The 20888-nt window shown below is 42.0% G+C and overlaps 1 pseudogene; it reads right to left on the reverse strand.

Annotated features, from left to right (window-relative positions):
* The window catches only part of LOC148148207 (putative G protein-coupled receptor 139), a 69071-nt pseudogene extending 62659 nt beyond the window's left edge, over window positions 1-6412 (reverse strand).
* Between the last annotated feature and the right edge of the window lie 14476 nt (window positions 6413-20888).

Below are 20888 nucleotides of genomic sequence, written 5' to 3' on the forward strand. Positions count from 1 at the left end.
CAGATAATTACCATCCGAAGCCTGCCTTACCCTTTACTAAGATCAAGGCTGACCTGCTCCAAGTCTCAAATCTTCCTCAATGTCCAAGTCTTCTTGAGCACTTCCATAGAACACAGAACAAAGAACAGGACTGATTTGGAGGTGCTGGTGTTGGAATCGAGTGTACAAAGTTAAAAATCACACACCAGGTTATAGTCCAACAGGTTTAATTGGAAGCACACTAGCTTTCGGAGCGACGCTCCTTCATCAGGTGATAGTAGAGGGTTGAATCCTAACACCGAATTTATAGCAGAAATTTACAGTGTGATTTATACATTGAAAATTATACATTGAAAAATTGATTGTCTGTTAAGCCTTTCATCTGTTAGAATACCATGATAGTTTCATTTCTTTCATGTGTAAATCACAAACCTTTTTTTTAAAAAGGTTGCATTCTCAGGTGAGCTTTGAACAATGGTGATAGCTAGACAAAATGTTGAAGGTGTTGGCCCCCTGTGTTATCTGTCTATGCCATGATGTTTAGATTGATTCTAATCTAAAAAGTGAGATAAGAAGTTTTACGTGAATTCATGCAGTTTTTGAGCTCAGAGTTCTACATGAATGCATGCAGTTCGGACCTTCATCACTCGACGTTGTGCCATTTATCCTACTCTAAGATAAGACTAACCTACATGCTTCCATTCACTTTGTTCCATGTGCCTAACCAAGAGTATCTTACGTTTCCCTCACGTATTTGACTCTACTACCACTGATGGTCGTGCAGTTGACACACCCACCACTCTCTGTGTAAAGAATCTACCTCTGATATCTCCCCTAAAACTTCCACCAATTACCTCAAAATTATACCATCAAGTGATAGATATTTCTGCCATGGTAAAATGACTCTTACTATTCAATCTCTCTGCCTCTCATCATCTTGTACACCTCTATCAAGTCACCTCTCATCTATTTTTCCTCCAAAGAGTAAAGCCCTAGCTCCCTCATGGTTTCTTCGTAAGACCTGCCCTCCAGTCCAGGCAGCATCCTGGTAAATCTCCTCTTCACACTCTCGAAAGTTTCATTATCCTTCCTACAATGAGGAGACCAGAACTGAACACAATATTCCTTGTGCGGTCTGAGCATGCCTCTATCGAGCTGCAGCATAACCTCGCGGCTCTTAAACTCAATCCCCCTGCAACTGAAAGCCAACACACCATACACCTTCTTAACAACCCGATCAACTTGGGTGGCAACTTTGAGGGATCTGTGGACACGGGCACCAGGATCCTTCTGTTTCTCCACAGTGCCAAGAATCCTGTCTTTAACCATGTATTCTGCATTCACATTCGAGCTTGCAAGGTGAATTACCTTAGTTTGAACTCCATGTGCCAATTCTCAGCCCACCTCTGCATCTTGTCGATGTCCCATTGCAACCTACAATAGCCTTCCACATTCTGTACCACTCCAATCACCTTTGTGTAATCGGCAAACTTACTAGCCCAATCTTCAACACCCATATCCAAGTCATTTTTGAAAATAACAGAGAGCAGAGTTCACTGAACTGATCCCAACGGGACACCACTGGTCCCGTTCAGTGACCTAGCTCCCCTAACTCTCTGTGTAAGAGAATTCCTGACATTCACTACCCTCTGTTTGAAGAAAACCTTCTCTGCTTCTGCACCATGACCTATTGAAATGAACAAAAGAGGTAACGCAGGGGCTCAGGTAAGAGAGACTGGCCCTGAACTCAAGGCAGTATTTGACTGAGGATGACATCAAGGAGCCTGAACAAAATCACACTAAATGAGAATTAATTATGACCTCTACGCTGTTTGGAGTCATTCACGGCACAAGGGAAGATGATTATCATTGGTGGCATCTATCATCTTAGCCGTGGGGCACCTCTGCAGCAGATCCTCAGCGTAGCTTCCTCAGCCCCGGGCATCTCCAGTTTGTCATCATAGAATCCCGACAGTGTGGAAGGAGGATATTCAGCCCATTGAGTCCAAACTGAGCAGATTAGATCCCCTACAATGTGGAAAAAGGCACTTAGGCCCAACCAGTCCACACCGACCCTCCGAAGAGTAACCCACCCAAACACATTTCTGTCGGACTAATGCATCTAACATAATGGACAATTTAGTATGGCCAATTCACCTGGTGTGCACATCTTCGGACTGTGGGAGGAAACCGGAGCACCTGGAGGAAATTGATGCAGACAAGTGGGGAATGTGCAAACTCCACACAGACAGTTGCCCAAGGCTCGAATCGAACCTGGGACCCTGGTGCTGTGAGGCAGCAGTGTTAGCTACTGAGCCACCGTGCCAGCAGAAGAGGGGGAATTCACTGAATTCTACAAAATTTTCCGGATAAGTTGTCCCTCTTCAGCTCTTGAAACATGCTGTGACCATGTGCAACAAGACTTGGTCAACATTCAAGACCGTGCTGTTAAAGTCTGGGTAACGTTTATGTAACAGCACAGTACATTTCCACAATGAAAGGAGGAGTTCATTCAGCAGCTCTATCTGGTTTCAAAAGAATGTGGTGAAGCCATTCATCCCATCAAAACTACTGGGCAAGAAGAGCGATAGCCCATTCAGTCCCTGCTGCCTGTTGCACAGGAAGGTGGGAGTCTGCTCTCTTCCACATGTCACATACAGAACAGAAAGAGCCATTTCAAACCCGGAGTCACTTACAAAGGAACAGGAAGAGGTTATTCAGCTTGTCAAGCCACTAACACAGGAACAGGAAAGTGTCAGAGATGCTCCAACATCACAAACAAATGGAGCAAGGGCTGCACGACAGACTGCTACGAATTGATCCACATGGCCTAATTACTCATGGTACATATGTGTTACTTTAACATGGTTTTCTGGCAGTCGGAATGAAACCAACTTCTTTAGCCATTCTCCAAGTTATCTTCCATCTCCAAGAAGGCAGACCCATAGTCTCTGTGGAGGTCAGAAGCCGTTGGGAAATAACTAACTGTTTCAGAATGAAGGTAATATGGCTGCAGTCAGGATTGTGTACAAGGTGACATTCAATGCAGTGTCACATAGTAACTGCGCATTCAAGAGTTCAGAGTTCAATCAGAGTCTGTACCTTGCTGTCAATCGACATGGGGGCTCTGCAGATGCATGTAAATGTCATGAATCAAACATCCAATGAAAAGTATGACATTTTCACCCCATTCAGCTGTTTGGGACCTAATGAGTTTCTGGCCAGACCCATGAGGCTTCAACTTCTTATTCTCTCACAGTGCTCCAGATAAAGTACATAGTTACTGCACGCTCTCCTCAAGGTAACATCATGCCAATGTTTAGTCTGGTCAAACTACTTTGCACTCTCTCAGTGACAAAAGGATCGTTATTTATAAAGCAGACCAAACCTTTACACAATGCACCAAATACTCTCTCAACAAATCACGATCAGTGGGAAACATAGTCTAACTTTTGTACTTCAATAATTTTGCACGAAGGGCAACATATCATTTACTTCCTGCCCCGTATGAATTCCGTCAGTGACTTATGACCAAAGACATCCAGGTCCTTTTCAACAAAAGAACTCACCAACCTCTCTACCATTTAATAAATATAAATGTACATGATGGTATTTGTTGTTCACATCTGAATCATTTTTATACCTTGTGAACAGCTATTGTCCAAACACTGATCCTGCTACCACCCATCAATCCTTCAGTCCAGAGAAAAACACGACTCTTCTCCTACCTCCATTATCCATTTTTTAATCCATGTGGTATATTCCACCCCTACCTACCCATGGACTTTATCACTCGCCATTCTCCTGTACTCAAACATGTCAAGCGTCTTCTAAAAATACAAATACTCTACTCCCATTGGTTCTCAACTGTCGATGTCACAACGGGTAATCTCCACAAACAGGTTTATCCTGAATCTAGGCCGAACGTACCAAATCATATCATTATTCTCCACGTAACTATTTGTCACGTTGCTTATAAAACGTTCCAATATTTTGTTCTCACAGCTGACATCAAGCTATTTAGTATTCTGTTTTCCCGCTCCATCCTGTTTTAAATATTTAAGTTTACAATAGTTGTTTTCCAGTCTGCAGCGTCCTTTCCAGAATCTGACTAGCTTTGAAGAATAATCAGTAATACTTTCATTATTACTGATCTCCATCTCCATCACTCTGGGATATAGCTCATCAGATGCAGCAACTTATGAAACTTCAACTCAATTAGATTTTCAAGAACACACTCTTCAGTAATTCTGATTTTTACCAGTCACTCTGTTCCCTAATATTTCTGGAAATTAGTTTATGTACCTTCCTCTGTGGAGATGGAACCAATGCATTCATCTCAGCTGGCAGATGATTTCAGTTAGCTCGTGAATACATTAGAGGATTGCACTTCGGAGATGGTAGATATATTATCCACTATTGCCTGCAAAGTTCCAGAATCAATCCAGTTTACTTCATCGTGAGTGTCAGCACAATCCTGTCCCTGGTGTGAGACTGCAGGTTGTAATGAAGGAGGGGATACAGCTCAGTGACCACCTCAATTTTGAGACAAGCTGGTTTTACACTTTACACCTGAATGGGTGCAGCTTAGACAAATGTTCCTGGAAATCCCAGAGAGTATAGTACAGTGCCCTGCTCCTCCCTGTTCACACAGCTTCCCTTCTTTGGAGTCTCAGCTCCATTTGTTTCCCATGGACCCAGACACACAGTAAATGCAGTATTCAGAGTGGGGTCCACAGACCCTCAGGGCTCCCTGAATGAACCAAGTAGCTGACATCACAATCCTGAGAACACCATCCACAGAGCCTCCACTGACTTTCTAGATGACAGCAGCAAGTCAATTCCCCACACCCATCGTGCATCCATTCAGTGCCTCGGTCTCCTCAGTTTCTCTTCCTGGCTGAGAAAGCTGTTACATCTCCACACACTGGCACAGTAACAGTTCCTCTCTCCAAAGAAGCAATTGACAATGTAGCATTATGTTTCACTATATCTCAGCAACTATAAGTATTGCTGAAGGAGTTGGTCACCACACTCGGAGATGACAGATAGAGGGAACGTCACTCACGTTAAGCAGGAACATCCCGTAATAGCTATGATATTCAGGAATATGTGTAAAAGGGAAATGTTAGAATAACTTCCCATTCTATTTCCCTTCTAGTCCATCGTCAGCAATCTTTTTGCTTGCTTTTCCTTTCTCTCCCTCTCTCTCTTTCTCTCTCTCTTGCTGCACATGATCCACTCACCACAAATCTCCCGCTCTCCATTCTAACCATCCCTGATATAATAATATTATTTCCCAGTTGCATTCAGTTTTGATAGTGTCACTGAACTCGAAACGTTCAGTCCCGACAGACTGCCATACCTGCTGAGATTCTCCAACATTATTTCAGACGGTGGAGAATTTTATTTCAGATTTCCAGCATCCACATTTCCTTGGTTATTTCACCTTTAATGTTGTTGTTTCCCGGGACGTCAGCATCACTGGCAAGGGCAGCATTTGTTGTCCATCCTAACTGCCCTTGACCATGCAACCATTTGTCAAGGAAATATGGAGCCAACCACATTGCTGTGGGTCTGACGGGACTCTTAGTCCAAATAGGGCAAAAATGTTAGGTTTCTTTACCAAAGGTTATCTATAAAATAATAAAAGAAATTCTGATGGATTATGGTTGCTATGAGTGAAATTAGGTTTCATTCCAATTTTTGTCACTGGAATTAAAATTTAGTCATCAACATTGGTAAGATTTCAAACAATGCTTTTCGAGTCATAATCTGTGCCTCTGAGTTACACGGTCAGTGACGTTATTACTCTGATACAGAGTCCCTATTGTGAAGTAATCAAACTATTTGTAACTGCAAGAGAAGTCAGATGAGTACTGGAGCCACATAATTAGTCGTTAATTAAAGGGTCAATGATGGCGAAGTCAGCAACAGAACTCAGGCAGAGCTGGAGATTGGGGATATTATGTAGGTGGGTGTCAGCAGGTTTGATGACAGAGATAATATGGAGACATAAAACAGCACACAGTAAAAAGGAGACTCAAGGTTCCAAACAGTCTTTTTCCTTCTCAGATATTTACGAGTAAGTAGGTTGCAAATACATGAAGAGGATGTGACGTTTATGACTGAAAGTTTATGTATTTGTTAAATATAATTAACCAGAATAACAATAACAGTCAGCATCATTTATAGAATTGACAGAGATAAGCTTACCAGGGACACCAACAATAGCGAGAATGGGATAGTACCCAGCTTGAATAATCATCAGTCCGGCTCGTATTCGCCATTCTAACCATTCCCAATCCCGTGAAAGATAATACAGACCCCAAGATAAACTCCTGTCCATTGTTGTAACATTCCAATCTAATTATCTAAGATTCTGATCCATTGCTGGAATATTCTAGTCTAATGTTCTCAGATTCTGATCCATTGTTGGAACATTCTAATGTTCTTACATTCATCTCTCTCTTTCTCCGTAGCTGCTGATCCAAGTTCTGTTGAGGATGACGCTGCCCTTGATACAAGGCGTAACAGGTTGAAAGAAGCCCCTAATAATGGAAGAGGGAAACCCTCCAGTGACCCAGTTAGGCCCAGGGAACCTGGTATTAATCACAGTCACTGAACAAACAGTTTCAATTAACCCCTTTCACGGGATCTCTGACATATCACAATAATACTTGGTGTGGGTGGGATTTTGATATCACTGATTATTGGGCTCATGGCATATCTCCATCTGTAAATGTAGAGGTGAAGGAGAGAGATAATGCTTTTCTTCAGAAGTTCGAAGATTCTATTGTGTTTTGGCAGGGTAGGAATTGCTGAGCTCCCGAGGCCACTTATGTCTGATCACCAGGCCTGCTGCATCTTTTCGTTTTATTTATTTATGTTTAACTTTGACATTTATCTGTCGAGCATTAAACGGCTGAGGTGGGTTGAGGCATTTTTCAGAGACACTTACAGTGCCATAGATGGTGTAGATACAGTCATTTCCTTGTGGTCCTTGAAGCTGCGGCCTGTTCCTGTGGAGTGATGGTCAAACTCTCACAGAACCAGGATTCTTAGTTTTACCTTTTGCCAGTTATTGCTCGGATTTCAGCAGGGTTGGAAGGCAGGAAAACTATCGCAGGTGCTACACACTCTCTCTGTGATTTCTCTCGGAACTGTCTTTTGATGTTCTTTCCTCCTGGATTGGAGAATTACATGTCAGACAATCTGTTTAGTGAATTTGTTTTTTGACATTTGTGTGCTTATTGTATGATACCATATTGGAACAGTTATTGTATAGTAGTTAAATAAACTATTGTTCTGCTAGGTTTTCCAACAGAATTACGTTATTGCAAGTTCATCTTCCTTTTGTTGTCTTTTGTGTTTGAATAAATTGTGTTTTGCTTAATGTCGAATATTTTGACCAAGTAAATTCTATCTGAAACACAACTCCTCCTATTTACCATCGGAATGGGCTGAGCTGGAGGAGTGATCATTATGTCAGGAATTATATCGGATACTCAATCCACCTCACAGATCTAGCCCAGACACCTATATGCCCAGATGAGATACCTGCTCAGCATGAAGCATTGCGTAGACCAGACTAGTGTACTGCTCAGCAATCCGTCCAGGATCGAACACTGGTTAAAGCTCACCAGTCCACTACTTATCTGTCCAACAGTGCACTGTTTCAAGGAATGATGGATGAACAGGATATTGGTGTAAGTTAAGATGATGGAGAGGTTTGAATAAGCATTTGTCCTGCAGATTTGTAAATGGGAGTACAGTCAGCAGAGTCTTCGCCTCATTGGGCTGAAGCTAACAATAATTTGTCTCAGTTCCATTTTCATTGAGTGTGACAGAGGGAATGTCTGCACGAGGCAGAGTTAGTTTCCTGGTGCTATCTTATCGAACTCACCTCATTAACTACCCACTCCAATCCATGGTATCGCTCTCATTCAATGCCAACCCTATTCTCTCACCCATCATGGCTGCAGGTACTCGACATCGTCCGTATGCCCATGGATATTCCGTGATCCTTGGCACTGCTGCCATCTTGAAAAGGCCAATGGATATACGGTTCAGTTTCTCAGTTTGGAGCTGCCTTGCACAGTTTACCCGAGCATGGCAGATAAGGGGAAATTTCACCACAGCTTGTCGACAGGGGCATGGAAATCCTTGTAAATGAGCTAGTACAGAGCGGAACCATTCTCTTCCCAGAGAGGCCGCACCACCAGTCCCACCGAGCATGGTCTGAGCTCACCATCCAGCTAAGTGCAGTATCTGCGGTCTGAAGAAATTTCCAGCAATATAGGACAAGCATCAATATCTATCTATCAGGATAAGGGTGGCTGTATTCTGTCTGCTCCCTCACGCTCACCGTATATCTGTAATAGCACCTATCCACCAAATAAGGCTCCATCACTCTCACTGCTGCATGCAGCACCTTCTCTCACTGTCACCTGTGCAATACCACCACATGGTGATGAAATGTTCTCATGAGTGCTGTTTCTAGAAATCTCTGGATGATGTTATTTGTACAATGTTCCAGATTATTTTCAAAATAATTCCCAACTTTAGCAAATCCCAGTAGGTTCGGCATCAGAGGAAGGCGCAGAGTTTTACTTTTTTTAAATCACTCAGGATGAAAGTGCATCAAGAGGCTATTAATCTTCTCAAATATGCTCCACTGTTCAGACAAAGGGAGCACCGAAACACTTGAAGAATAATTCTGTTCTTGAAGACAGTTGCCATATTTGTGGGTCTCCAGTTTCGCTGGAACACTCCTGTAATCCAGAGAGTTATAGAATATTTCACACAGTGCCACCAAAACACTCTGGAACCACTTCTATTAAGACCAGTTTACTATTGCTAATGACCTATTTACCCTTGATCTTTTCTGTTTGAGGAAATCTTTGTTCGTTTTGTTAGAGACAGTGCAATGACTTTCATCCGACTACAATTTTGTTTACATTATTGAACGATTTTGCGCCTTCCTCTGTGAGGAACGATATAAATTACTGTGTTAAATACTTTGCCTGTTCCCTGAAACCAAATCCCCAGTCACATCCTCCAGGTGTCCCACATATACACTCCTGCCTTTCTTCCAAGGGTCACGCACACATCATAAACGTGTTTTATTCGATAGGGGAAAACTCTTGCGGTTAGTTATTTTTTATATTTCTTGCCAGTTTTGGAATATTTTTCTTTGTATTTTGTTTTATACAATCTGCTTCTGGTTCCAAAAATAAACTTCCCAAATGTGGCCGACGCTAGTGCTCACCAATCTGAATTCTTCAGTTTGTGAGTGATTAGTATCCTTCACAGCCTTTGTGCATCATGGGTGGTTCGTCTTCACATCTTCACATCATCTTCTTGTTGACCAGAGACCATCATTGCTGAGCGTTATTAAGCAGTATATGCTTAAATGTCTCCCCGACACATCTACTGACCTTCACCTGAGTATAGTTTCACATTCTGTTTTACACCAAATATAAGCCATAAATCGGCAATTGAAATACCTGGCTCTTTTCAACCATTTGGGGGAACCTCCGTATATGGATGCGCACATGATCAGCTGAGAGTGACTCCATTCTCCCAGTTTCTCTGGCTCTGTGATTTCTGTTTGATGATGCCACATTCCAGTGGGAAGCTTCCTACGTGACCACCTTTTCTCTCAAACAAGAAATCCTCTAACTCTGATGGACTGAGCCTTCAGCTGTGACTGTCCCGTCTACCTCATTTATGCCCTCACTCCGTCCCCTCCTTCCCTGAAAAATGACATATCTCCCCTTGTCCTCACTTCCGACTGCACTAGAATCTGCATTCACAGAATCGTCCCCCGCCAATTCCACCACCTCCAGCAGGACAGCACCATCAAGCACATCTTCCCATCCCGTTCACTGTCAGTATTTCACAGGGACCATTCCCTCTGTGACACCCTCCACCACCCGAACACTTCCACACTGCCCCCCATGGCCCATTCCCATGCAATTACAGAAGCTGCAACGCTTGCCCATTGACCTCATCCTTCCTCACAGTCCAAGGTGCCAATCCAACTTTCAAGTGAAGCAGCATTTCACTTGTACTCTTTCAATCCAGTCCCCTGTCTTTGCTGCTCACAATGCAGTCTCCTTCACATTAGCAGGCCAATCACAAACTGCTTTGAGGAACATCTCCACTCTGTTAGAATGACCCCAATCTTCTGATTATTCACCATTACAATAATCTACCTTGCTCTGAAGGTAATGATAATTCTTTGAAGAGGTAACAAGCAGGTTAGATAAAGGAGAGCCAATGGGAGTTAACTATGTGGACTTGCAGTAGGCATCTGATAATGTACCGCACAGGAGGCTGCAGAGTTAGACAAGGGCCAGTGGTGTAATTGGCCAGGTACTAACATGGATAAAAGGTTGGCTGTCTGGCAGGAGGCACAGTGGAGATAAAATGGTCCTTCTCAACGTCGTAGCCGGTGACTAGTAGTGTTCCACAAGGGTCAGTGTTAGGTCCACAACATTTCACTTTAGAGGTTAATGATCTGGATGGCAGAACTGAGGGCATTCTGGCTACATTTGCAGATGATGCAAAGATAGTGGAGGACCGTGTATTATTCAGGAGGCAGGGAGACTGCAGAAATATTTCGAAAGTTCAGGTGAGTGTGAAAAGGAGTGGCAGATGAAATACAATGTGGGAGAGTGCGAGGTCATTTTGTTATGAAGAAGCAGGCATGGACTATTTGCTAAATGGGAAGAAAATTCCGAAATCTGAAGTGTAAAGAGACTTGAGATTCCAAGTCCAGGATTCGCTTAAGAGAAACTTGCAGGTTGAGTCAGTAGTTAAGAAGGCTAATATGAAGTTCTCATCCATCTCAAGAATACTACAGTATAAAGGTAAGGATTATGACGCTTTCTACGTCTCTGGTCAGACAACATCGCCAGCACTTTGTACCTCATACCTTAGGAAGGATGTATTCAACTTGGTGCGTTTCGACAGAAGGTTCACCAGAAATGACAAGCTTAACACATGAGGAACATTTGCGGGCTCTCGTTTATATTCGATGGAGATTAGAAGGCTGGGGGAGGGATCTGATTGAAACTCACAGAATACTGAATGGAATGGACAGAGAGGACATTGGGAGGACATTTGCACTGGGACGAGAGACAAGGACCTGAGGGCACAAGCTAAGAGCAAACGGAAGACCCTTTCAAACTGAGACAAGATGAAACTTCTTTAAGCAGAGAGTGGTGAAACTGGAATTCCTTACCACTGAAGGCTGTGGAAACCAGATCGTTGAGTATATTTAAAACATGACGGATAAGTTTTTGATTGACAACGGGATCAAAGGTTACGGTGATATAGCAGGGAAAGAGGGTTGAAAATCTGTCAGTCATAATTGAATGGTGGAGCAGACTCGATGGACCGAATGTCTTCTTTTCAGCTCCTATAGTCTTGTGGCCATATAAAATTTCAGTCCTGGAAGGTGCGCTGGCTCAGTGGTTTGCAGTGCTGCTTCACAGCAACAAGGACGTGAGTTCCATTACATCCTCGGTGACTGCCTGTGTGGGGATTGCACATTGTCTGCGTGGATTTCTTCTGGGTGCACCGATTTCCTCCCACAGTTCAAAGATGTGCAGGTTAGGCGAATTGGCCATGTTAAATTGCACATACTATTCATGAATGTGAGGTTAGGAGCAATAGTCATGGGCCAAAGTATAGTTTTAGGGTTGAGAATGGGTTTAGTTCGGATACAATTTAGATGGTCAGCATGGACACGTTGGGCCAAAGGGCCTATTTCCACACTGTAGGGATGTTAAGAAAGTGCAGACAGCTGCAATTTTCCAATGAAGTTCAACCCAAGCTCGAGTAACACTTCACTTTACACTTTGGTGCGTTCCAGCTTGTAGGGGTTAATATTCAGTTCCATAAATTCACAACTTGACACTATTATGGCTGTTCTTCATTTATCATAAACCTTCCCTCCTGGGCTCTCTATGATTGTGTCTTGTTTATCTTGCACTCAACAGAAAGAAAATCCATTTCTAATACTTGCACATTCACCATTTTACATCTGTGTCTCTTTCACCACAATTTAAAGCCCATTTGTTTTTTGCACTGGGCCTCCAAACACTCTTTCCCACCTCTACCAAGGTGGTAAAACGCTCACTTTCCAACCCTTTCTGAAGCAGTTTTACACTGGACTTGAAAGTTTAACATTGTTTCGTTGTCTCTGCAGACGTTGCCAGACCAACTGAGTTCGTTCAAAAGCGAAAGGTCACAAAACTTTTTTTTCAATATAGCAAAGACCAGTGGATACTGGAAATAGGAAACAGAAACAAAAATTGTTGCAGACACCAATAGCTTTGAAGAACAGTCACAGGACCCGAAAGATTATCTCTGCTTTCACTTCACAGATGCTGCCAGACCTGTTTAGTGTTCTTGAACAAGTTTCAAACACGTGTGTCAAAAGTGCTCAAACGCCCGGTCCAACATGCAGTTCCATGCACCGGAAGTGAACAATAACTCAAAGAGCACAAATTCATTTGTTTTAAAACTACATAAAGCTGAGTTCTGAATCATGGTGATGGAGAGAAACACATTCACTTTCAACAGATGATGGCACGACTGGAAGGGAAATGATTCAGATTCAGATGAAAATGTTAAATGCGTTTGAGGAACGCACAATTGGAGGAATGACATCATGAAGGGACCCTAACAGGACGAGAATTTTTAAAAAAGCGTACCCACATCAGGAATCAGGATAGGTCATGGAGTAGAGGGGTGATGGGTGAATGGGTCCCGGTGTGAAATGAGGACCGGCAGCGGAATTGTATTGCAGATATTGCAGCTCAGACTGGAAATTCATGTGATGCTGCAAATCATAGCAGCAGCAGTATTAGCAGCAGCAACAACAGAACCAGAATTATATTCAACCACAATCTGTAACATTTTCCCTGGGATAATCCCTCAGTCTAACATTACCATGAAGCTGATCTATGGTACAGTGAGGGGTGTGGGAGAACATGCCAGGGTCAAAAACCTATGTACCTGAAGCTGATGACGACGCATTAAAATGACTGCACTTACTGCTTACATTAACAAACAACAGAAATAATGTCTGATAGAGAGGGTGCAATGATCCCAAGACTATGACCACTTCTTTTCAAACCAACTAAAAGTTGTTGCTGATCTGTCTACCTTTGTTCTTATCTGATTGTTAGAAACCTTGTTCCTTCTGTTCGAGACGGTTCAAGGACTTCCCTCCTATTACAGTTTTGTTTGTATCATTGATATACTTACAGTGCCTTTCCCTGTGAGGAATGATGTAAAATACTGGTGTAAATTATCTGGCTATTTCCTATAGCTAGTTCCTCAATCACACTCTCCAAATGAACTCAGTATGCGTTCCTGACCTCATTTCTACCTAAGGTCACATAGTCATCTTGAACATTGTTTATGTGCACAGAAAAGTTTGTGATGCTTGTTTTTATATTTCTTGCTAATTTGCTTACATTATTTCTTTTCCTCCCATACCTCGCTTTCACGATTAATACGGTCATATCGCGCACAACCAGATCCTTTGGTCCAACCTGACCATGCTGGCCAGGTTTTCCAAAGTAAACTAGTCCCATCTGATTGCATTTTGTCCATGTGTCTCTAAACGTTTCCTATTCCGATGTTTGTACAAACGCCTTTTAAATGCTGTAGCTGTACTTGGATTTACTATTCTTCCTCTGACAGCTCTTTCCATACACACATCCTCCTCAGTGTGAAAACGTAGCTGCTTCATCCCATTTTAATCTTCCGTGTTTCACGTTAAAGCAATATCTTCTATGTTTGGACTTCCCTATCCTGTGGAAAACACCTTGGCTATTCACCCTATCCATGCCTCTCATGATTTTATAAATTTCTATAATGCGAACCCTCAACCTCCTACACTCCATCTGATAATAACTACAAGAACAAGCATTTAAAGGTAAGCACTGCAAAATTGAAACAATATTCAAAACGACATGTCAACAACACTCAGAGCAAAACTTCATACTGTGATTTGTTTTTCTCCATGTTACAATACTAAGGCAGCATGAAACTCTTGCTAGTATCAATATGAAGTCAAACACCTGAATTTCTTTGTCTAAAGGGGGTGATGATCTCTCCAGTAAAAACGTATTCTGATCAGATCTATGTAAGAAAGGGAATTCTTAGACCATACGGACAGCGTGCGTTTGCCTTTAGCAGGGTGAGATGAAGTCTGAGTATACCTTTTGAAATTTGGATCACAGTGTGAATTCAGTGCAAAGCAGGAGAGGTGTTTTCAATAAGGTTTACTCCAAGAAGGAAACTATCCAGAATGAGATGTGAGTGGGAGGTGTAAGGCAGCATGAATGGTGAGGCCGAGCCACACTGAGACTAGAGGCAAAATGGCAGCACAAAACACAGCTTGATGCTAGTGCAGGGAAAGTAGACTCAATCAAAGAGCTTCAAGTGAAGTGGGGAGGCATCATCATGTCAGAGAATGCACTCAGTAATTTGAGAGGGAGAACCTGGAATCAGAAAGGGGAGAGGAGCAACGAAGAGGATGGAGCAGCAATGGGATTTCTGGGGATAATTCAGGAAGCACAACTTAAAGTCATGCCCAGCATCTGCTTATGGTTACGAGAATAAACATCCTAATTCTGGCCCTACACTAATGCTCGTCAATAGTATCCTTGCCAACCTTTGTCAACCATGGGTACTTCATCTTCTTATGGAGTCCTTATTTTTGAAAGAAACAATAATTGCTGAGCATTATGGGATATCTGCTTGAATGTCTGCCGACATATAAGCACGGACCTTCCCCTCAGTCTATATCCACATCTCGCTTCAAACCAGATGTGAGACAGAAATCCTCAATTTAAATACATGGTTCTTTTAAATAATTCAGGGGGATCTTCTGCATGTAGCTAAACACATGATCAGCGTAGGCTTATTGCATTCTCCCAGTTTCTCCATCTCTGTTGTTTCTGTTTGATGATGCCACATTTCAGTGAGCTTCCTCTGACGTGACCTCCTTTTCCTTCAAACCAGAAATCCCCTAACTACGGTGGATAGGGCCTTCATGTGACTGCCCTATCTCCCACGCTTCTGCCCTCACTCCATTCCCTCCTTCCCAGAACAATGAAAGATCTCCCCTTGTCGTCGCTTCCTACTGCATTAGAACCAACATTCACTGATCATCTTCCGCCACTTCCACCACCTCCATCAAACGCATCTTCCACTCGCGTCCACTGTCAGCATTTCACAGAGACCATTCCCTCTGTGATACCCTAAATCAACCCGAACACTTCCCCACACCCCCATGACACCTTCCCATGCAATTACAGAAGCTACAACACGAGCCCATTCACCTCTTCCCTCCTCACTGTCCATAGTCCCAATCACATCTCCCAGGTGAAGTAGTATTTTATTTTTACTCTTTCAATCCGGTCTCCTGTCACAATGCAGTCTCCTTTACATTGGGGAGACCAAACAGAGACTGCTTTGAGGAACATTTTCACTCTGTCTGTAGGAATAACCCTGACCCTCTCATTTCTTCCCATTTCAATAATCTCCCTTGTTCCCATCCTAGCATTTCGGTCCTGAGCTGCTGCAATGTTCCAATGAAGCACTATTCAAGCTCGAGTAACATCTCACTTTACACTTTAATGTGTTACAGCCTGTAGTTGTTAATATACAATTCCAAATTCGCAGTCTGACCCCATTATGGCTGTTCTCCATTTTTCATGCATTCTGCTTCCTGGCCGAACAATTCACCTAATCTGCACATTTTTGGTTTGTGGGAGGGAACCAAAGCACCCAGAAGAAACCCACAGGGAGAATGTGCAAGTTCCACATAGACAGTCGCCAGAGGATAGAATCGAACCTGGGTCCCTAGCACTGTGAGGCAGCAGCACTAACCACTGAGCCATGTTACTGCTTCATGGAATATATTTAGGAGTTTTGAAAAAAATTACAAGAGGTGTGACACCATGGACAGACACTCAGAGGAATGAGAATATTAAAATGGAAGTGTTACTACATCAGAAACCAGAGTAGGTGAAGGGGTGATGGGTGAATGGGTCTAGGTGTGAACTGGGGGTAGACAGAAGAAATGCATTGCAGATATCGCAGCGGAAAAATGGGAATTCATGTGGTACTGTAGATCACAGCTGGACAGAAGGAGCATTGTATTGAATCACAATCTGTAACTGTTTGCCCAGTTTAATCCCTCAGTTTATCATTCCAGTTTTTAAATAGATATTTTTATTAGAAATTTAACATTTTTACAAGTTTACAAAAATAAACAAAACTCTCAAGTACAAACATTGATATACAATTAAATCTTAAATAAATAATGACCAAAATTCAACAAAACAAAAATACCGAGAAAAAAAACTACTAATCTAACCTACAACTAACCCGAGTGTATAATTAAGTCTCTTACATTATGCAAATAAGAAAAAGAAAAAAAAAACAATGGTAACACAGAAATTGGGTAGCGAGATACATGCTCGGAATGTGTTAACGTCAAATGTAACAAAACCCATATCGTGTGGGATTCCTCTCGCAAGGGGCCCCGGACGAGCCAGGTTTGTAATCTCAATTAAATAAAAGTCCTTGTTAGGATAGCCTAAATATTTGTATTTATGTAATTCAAGGCCATATTCTATGAAATAATTCGGTCTTTCGGTGCACCATATTTGTAAGGATGTCAAGGGCAATACGTTCCATAATCAATCTGTGCCCATATGAAATGTCCAGGGGGGCCCTCAGCCACCCAGTTTACCAATATAGTTTTCCTTGCACAGAAAGAGAGAATAGAAAATAATCTCTTCCCGTGCATATCCAGGGAGGGTAAGTTTGAAAAGCCCAAAAGGAGAGATACACGGTCCAGTTTAATTTCCGTTCCTAAAATTTCGCTCAGGGTACTTGCTAGTTTAGTCCAATCTCTACGGATGTTTTGACAGGTCCATAGACAATGTACAAGAGTGTCCACCTCTATTTTACATTTGGGACACATTGGAGATGCTCCTGCCTTAAATGTTGCCAATCAATCCGCTGCTATATGGGCCCTACGAAATATCTTCAGCTGGGTAGCCTGAGTTCTGTTGCAGATGGTGATTCTTCTGGCGTTTTTCCAAAGGTCATTCCACATTTCTATAGAGATCTCTAGTCCCAAATCCTGATCACATGTCTTAAGAAGATTGTCCATATCTCCCGATACTTCATCATGTAGTAACTGATAAATAGTACTGACGGAAGATACTCCCATTGGTCGTAGTACTCTATATTCTCTATCTAATAACATAGTCTTCTTCTGTATATAATCTCGAATTTGGAAGTATCAAAAGAGGTCTCCATTTGGTAATCCTAATTTCTGACACAGCTGTTCAAAAGACATCAGGACGCCATCTTTAAATAGGTCCCCTAGACATGAGATACCCCTGGATCTCCAGAGTTTAAAAGTGAATTCCCCATGCTCCCACTATCGGAACATAGGGGGATGTCTTATGTGTGTTGCCCTCATTTTGCCCGATTATATTCCAATCTTCAATTGTGCTTAGTATTATAGGGTTTTTACAGTGATCTGTAATGATTTTCCTCTTGTCTGAAAATAAAAGGTTAAAAAAATGGGTATTTTACTTGAGAAACCTCGATGTCCAGCCAGATTGATTGCGGGTCAGACAAGACCCAATCAGCTATGTAATTTAATAGGGAACTTAACTGATATTTCCTAAAATCTGGGAAGTCCAATCCTCCCCTTGCCTGTGGAAGCTATAGCTTCTTCAGCTTAATGAGGGGCCGTCTATGATTCCAGATAAAGGTATCCAACCAGCCATATAATTTACATAGTGCCAGCCTCGCCAGCATCACCGGAAGCATTTTCAAAGGGTATAGGAGACCGTACAGGACATTCATTTTAATTAGTGCTATTCTACCCAGCCAGGAAATTGGAAGGTCTCCCCATCGCTGGAGGTCCTGCCTTATCCTTTCCAGTAAATGCACAAAGTTAGCCTTGTATAACTGACCAAATACTGGGGTAATAAAAATGCTTAAATATAAGAAATCCTCCAGGGACCAACGAAAGGGAAAGCGGGATCAGTCCACTAAGTGAGGTATCATAGCTAGGCCACCCATTGGTATAGCCTCCGATTTTGAGAAATTAATTTTATGGCCTGAGAATGCGCTAAACATATTAATAAGTCGGATTAAGCGAGATACGGATCTCAGAGGATTACTGAGGAATAGAAGAACATCATCTGCATAAAGGGTAATTTTATGTTTACCTGTACCAATCCTGGGGGCCGTTATATTAGGACCAGCCCGTATAGCGTCTGCTCGTGGTTCAATTATTAGCATAAATAACAATGGCGAGGAAGACATCCCTGACGGCAGCCCCTATCCATACTGCAGCTATCCGAACCTAATCCATTGGTAACCACAACTGCTTTGGGATCACTATATAATGTTGAGACCCATTTGGTAAACACCTTTCCAACGCCAAACCTTTCCAATGTGTAAAACAAATAGGACCATTCAACCCTATTGAATGCCTTTTCCGCGTCTAATGAGACTACTACTCCTGGTATCTTTCCCTGATAGCAGACTGGAATCATAATCAAAACCCTTCTAATATTATTGGATGATCTACGGCCCTTAATAAACCACGTCTGATTCTCCTTTATGATATGTGGCAGTACCCTTTCTAGTCTCAGTGCTAACGTTTTAGAAAGGATTTTAAAATCTACTTTTAGCAAGGATATTGGTCTGTATGACGTACAATCTTCTGGTTCCTTTCCTTTTTCAAGGATAAGAGAGTACTTGCCTCTTTCAACGAAGGCGGGATACAGCCCTCACTATATGCACAGTTATACATGTCCATAAATGGACCAGCCAATATTCCTGTAAATTCTTTATAGAACTCAGTTTGAAAACCATCTGGGCCAGGTGCCTTACCGCTCTGAAGTTGCCTGATTGCGTCAAGTATTTCTTGGACTGTTAGGGGAGCATTTAAGACCGATACTTGTTCCTCGGTTAGGCCTGGAAAGCTCAAATTTGAAAAAAAAATGATTGCATTCTCCTCGTCCCGTCTTCACAATCCTGCGATTTATATACATCAGAATAAAATTTTCTAAAGATTGCATTAACCCTTTTAATGAGTCAAAATACCCGTACTTTTCTTGATAGATGTAATAGTTTGAGGAGCCTTTTTTTCTTTGCAAGAAATGCTAAATATCTACCCGGTTTGTCACCAAATTCATATAACCTTTGTTTTGCAAATAATATTTCTTTCTTAGCCTTTTGGGTAATCGTGGTGTTTAGAGGTGTCCTAAAGGCTGTAATCCTTTGCAATTTGATAATATAAGATCTATAATTGTATGACGGGCACCAAGAGCCAGCAATTTTAAAAAGGCTTCATTTATAAATTTAATGGGGTGTGCCGGGGGGCAGTACAAATTTTAAATCCCATATTCCTCTCCATTTATAAGGGCTTTAATCAAAATATATCGTCCAGATTCGTATTTTATCTGCTTTAGGATTTTGAAAGGGAAATTCTTCCGAACAAGAATAACAGCTCCCCTGCTTTTTTAGCTAAAAGAAGCAAAAAAGGCCTGATCAAATCCACCCTGTTCTTTATCCAACAGGTGTGTCTCCTGTAAAAGGGCTATATCAACTCTTTCTTTCTTAAGATTTGATAATATTTTCTTCCTTTTGACTGAGGAATTACTCCGCTTGACATTCCAGGTGCACCACTTAACCAACTGATCAACCATAATCTTCCGGGAAAATCTGAGACCCCTCGGGAGGGGAAACCCTATCCAGAATATCCCGAACATAGAGCATACAAAATTCACAGAAATAAATGGCTCTCTGATACACTCACAACAATATAATAAAAACTATTTCTAAATAATTAAAAAAAACGTATTTAAATGAAGAGATTCCCCATTGTTCCCAGGTGGTGTCACTTCCTCTCGAAAGGTCCATCGTATCCTCTCCCAACCAAGCCCCACCCTTGACCCAGGCGCTCCTCAATAGGATGAGGAGAATTCAGATATAACACAAAGCTAGAGTGTTATATCCCCACCCCCCACCTCACACACACACACAGACCAACACCTGGATATATTTGTTAATGTTAATACTATGTATAAACATGTATAACTATAAAATTACAACCTCAACAAATAATAATTAAATAGAATAATACAAAATAACAAGGGAAAACAACCCGCTCCTAGAGACAGAGGTAAAATAGAATTTTCCCCCACCAACATTAACTTAGCATACATACACACACATACATACCCACATACATACATACATAGAATAATAAAAAAAACAACCGATGGCGGAGAAAAAATCGTTAAATAGAGAACAAGTAAATAAATCTCTCTCCCCACCCCAAGATAATATGAAACAATAATGTAAGAAAAAAAGAAAAAAATGGGGGGATATAAACCGGAGTGGAGGAAAGGCAAACCAACATCCATTATCGCTTACAATTTATCTAAGAGAGTCCAAGAATTCCTTAGACTTTTCTGGCGATCTGAAGTTATACACGGATCCTTCATGGTTAAAGCGTAGCGTCGCTGGGTTGTGTAAGGAGTACTGAATATTTAAGTCCCTTAAACAGTTCTTCGCCTCATCGAGTGCTTTCCCCTTTCGGACCAGAGCTGGGGAAACGTCCTGTAATAACATGATCTTGGATCCTTTATAGATCATGGCTTCGGAATGCTTTCCAAGATTTCTAGAAGCTTCTCGGAGTATCTGCCTCTCCCTATAGCTCTGCAGCCGGAACAGGATCGGGCGTGGGCGCTGGTTCGAGCTGGGCTCACATATTGCGACCCGGTAGGCCCATTCTACCCTTAACTGGCCTGATCCAGTTTCCAGATTTAAAAGTT

The sequence above is a fragment of the Chiloscyllium plagiosum genome, unplaced genomic scaffold (assembly GCF_037043375.1).
Source record: "Chiloscyllium plagiosum isolate Xiang-an unplaced genomic scaffold, Cpla_swu_hap1 HiC_scaffold_14, whole genome shotgun sequence".
Classification (NCBI taxonomy): domain Eukaryota; kingdom Metazoa; phylum Chordata; class Chondrichthyes; order Orectolobiformes; family Hemiscylliidae; genus Chiloscyllium; species Chiloscyllium plagiosum.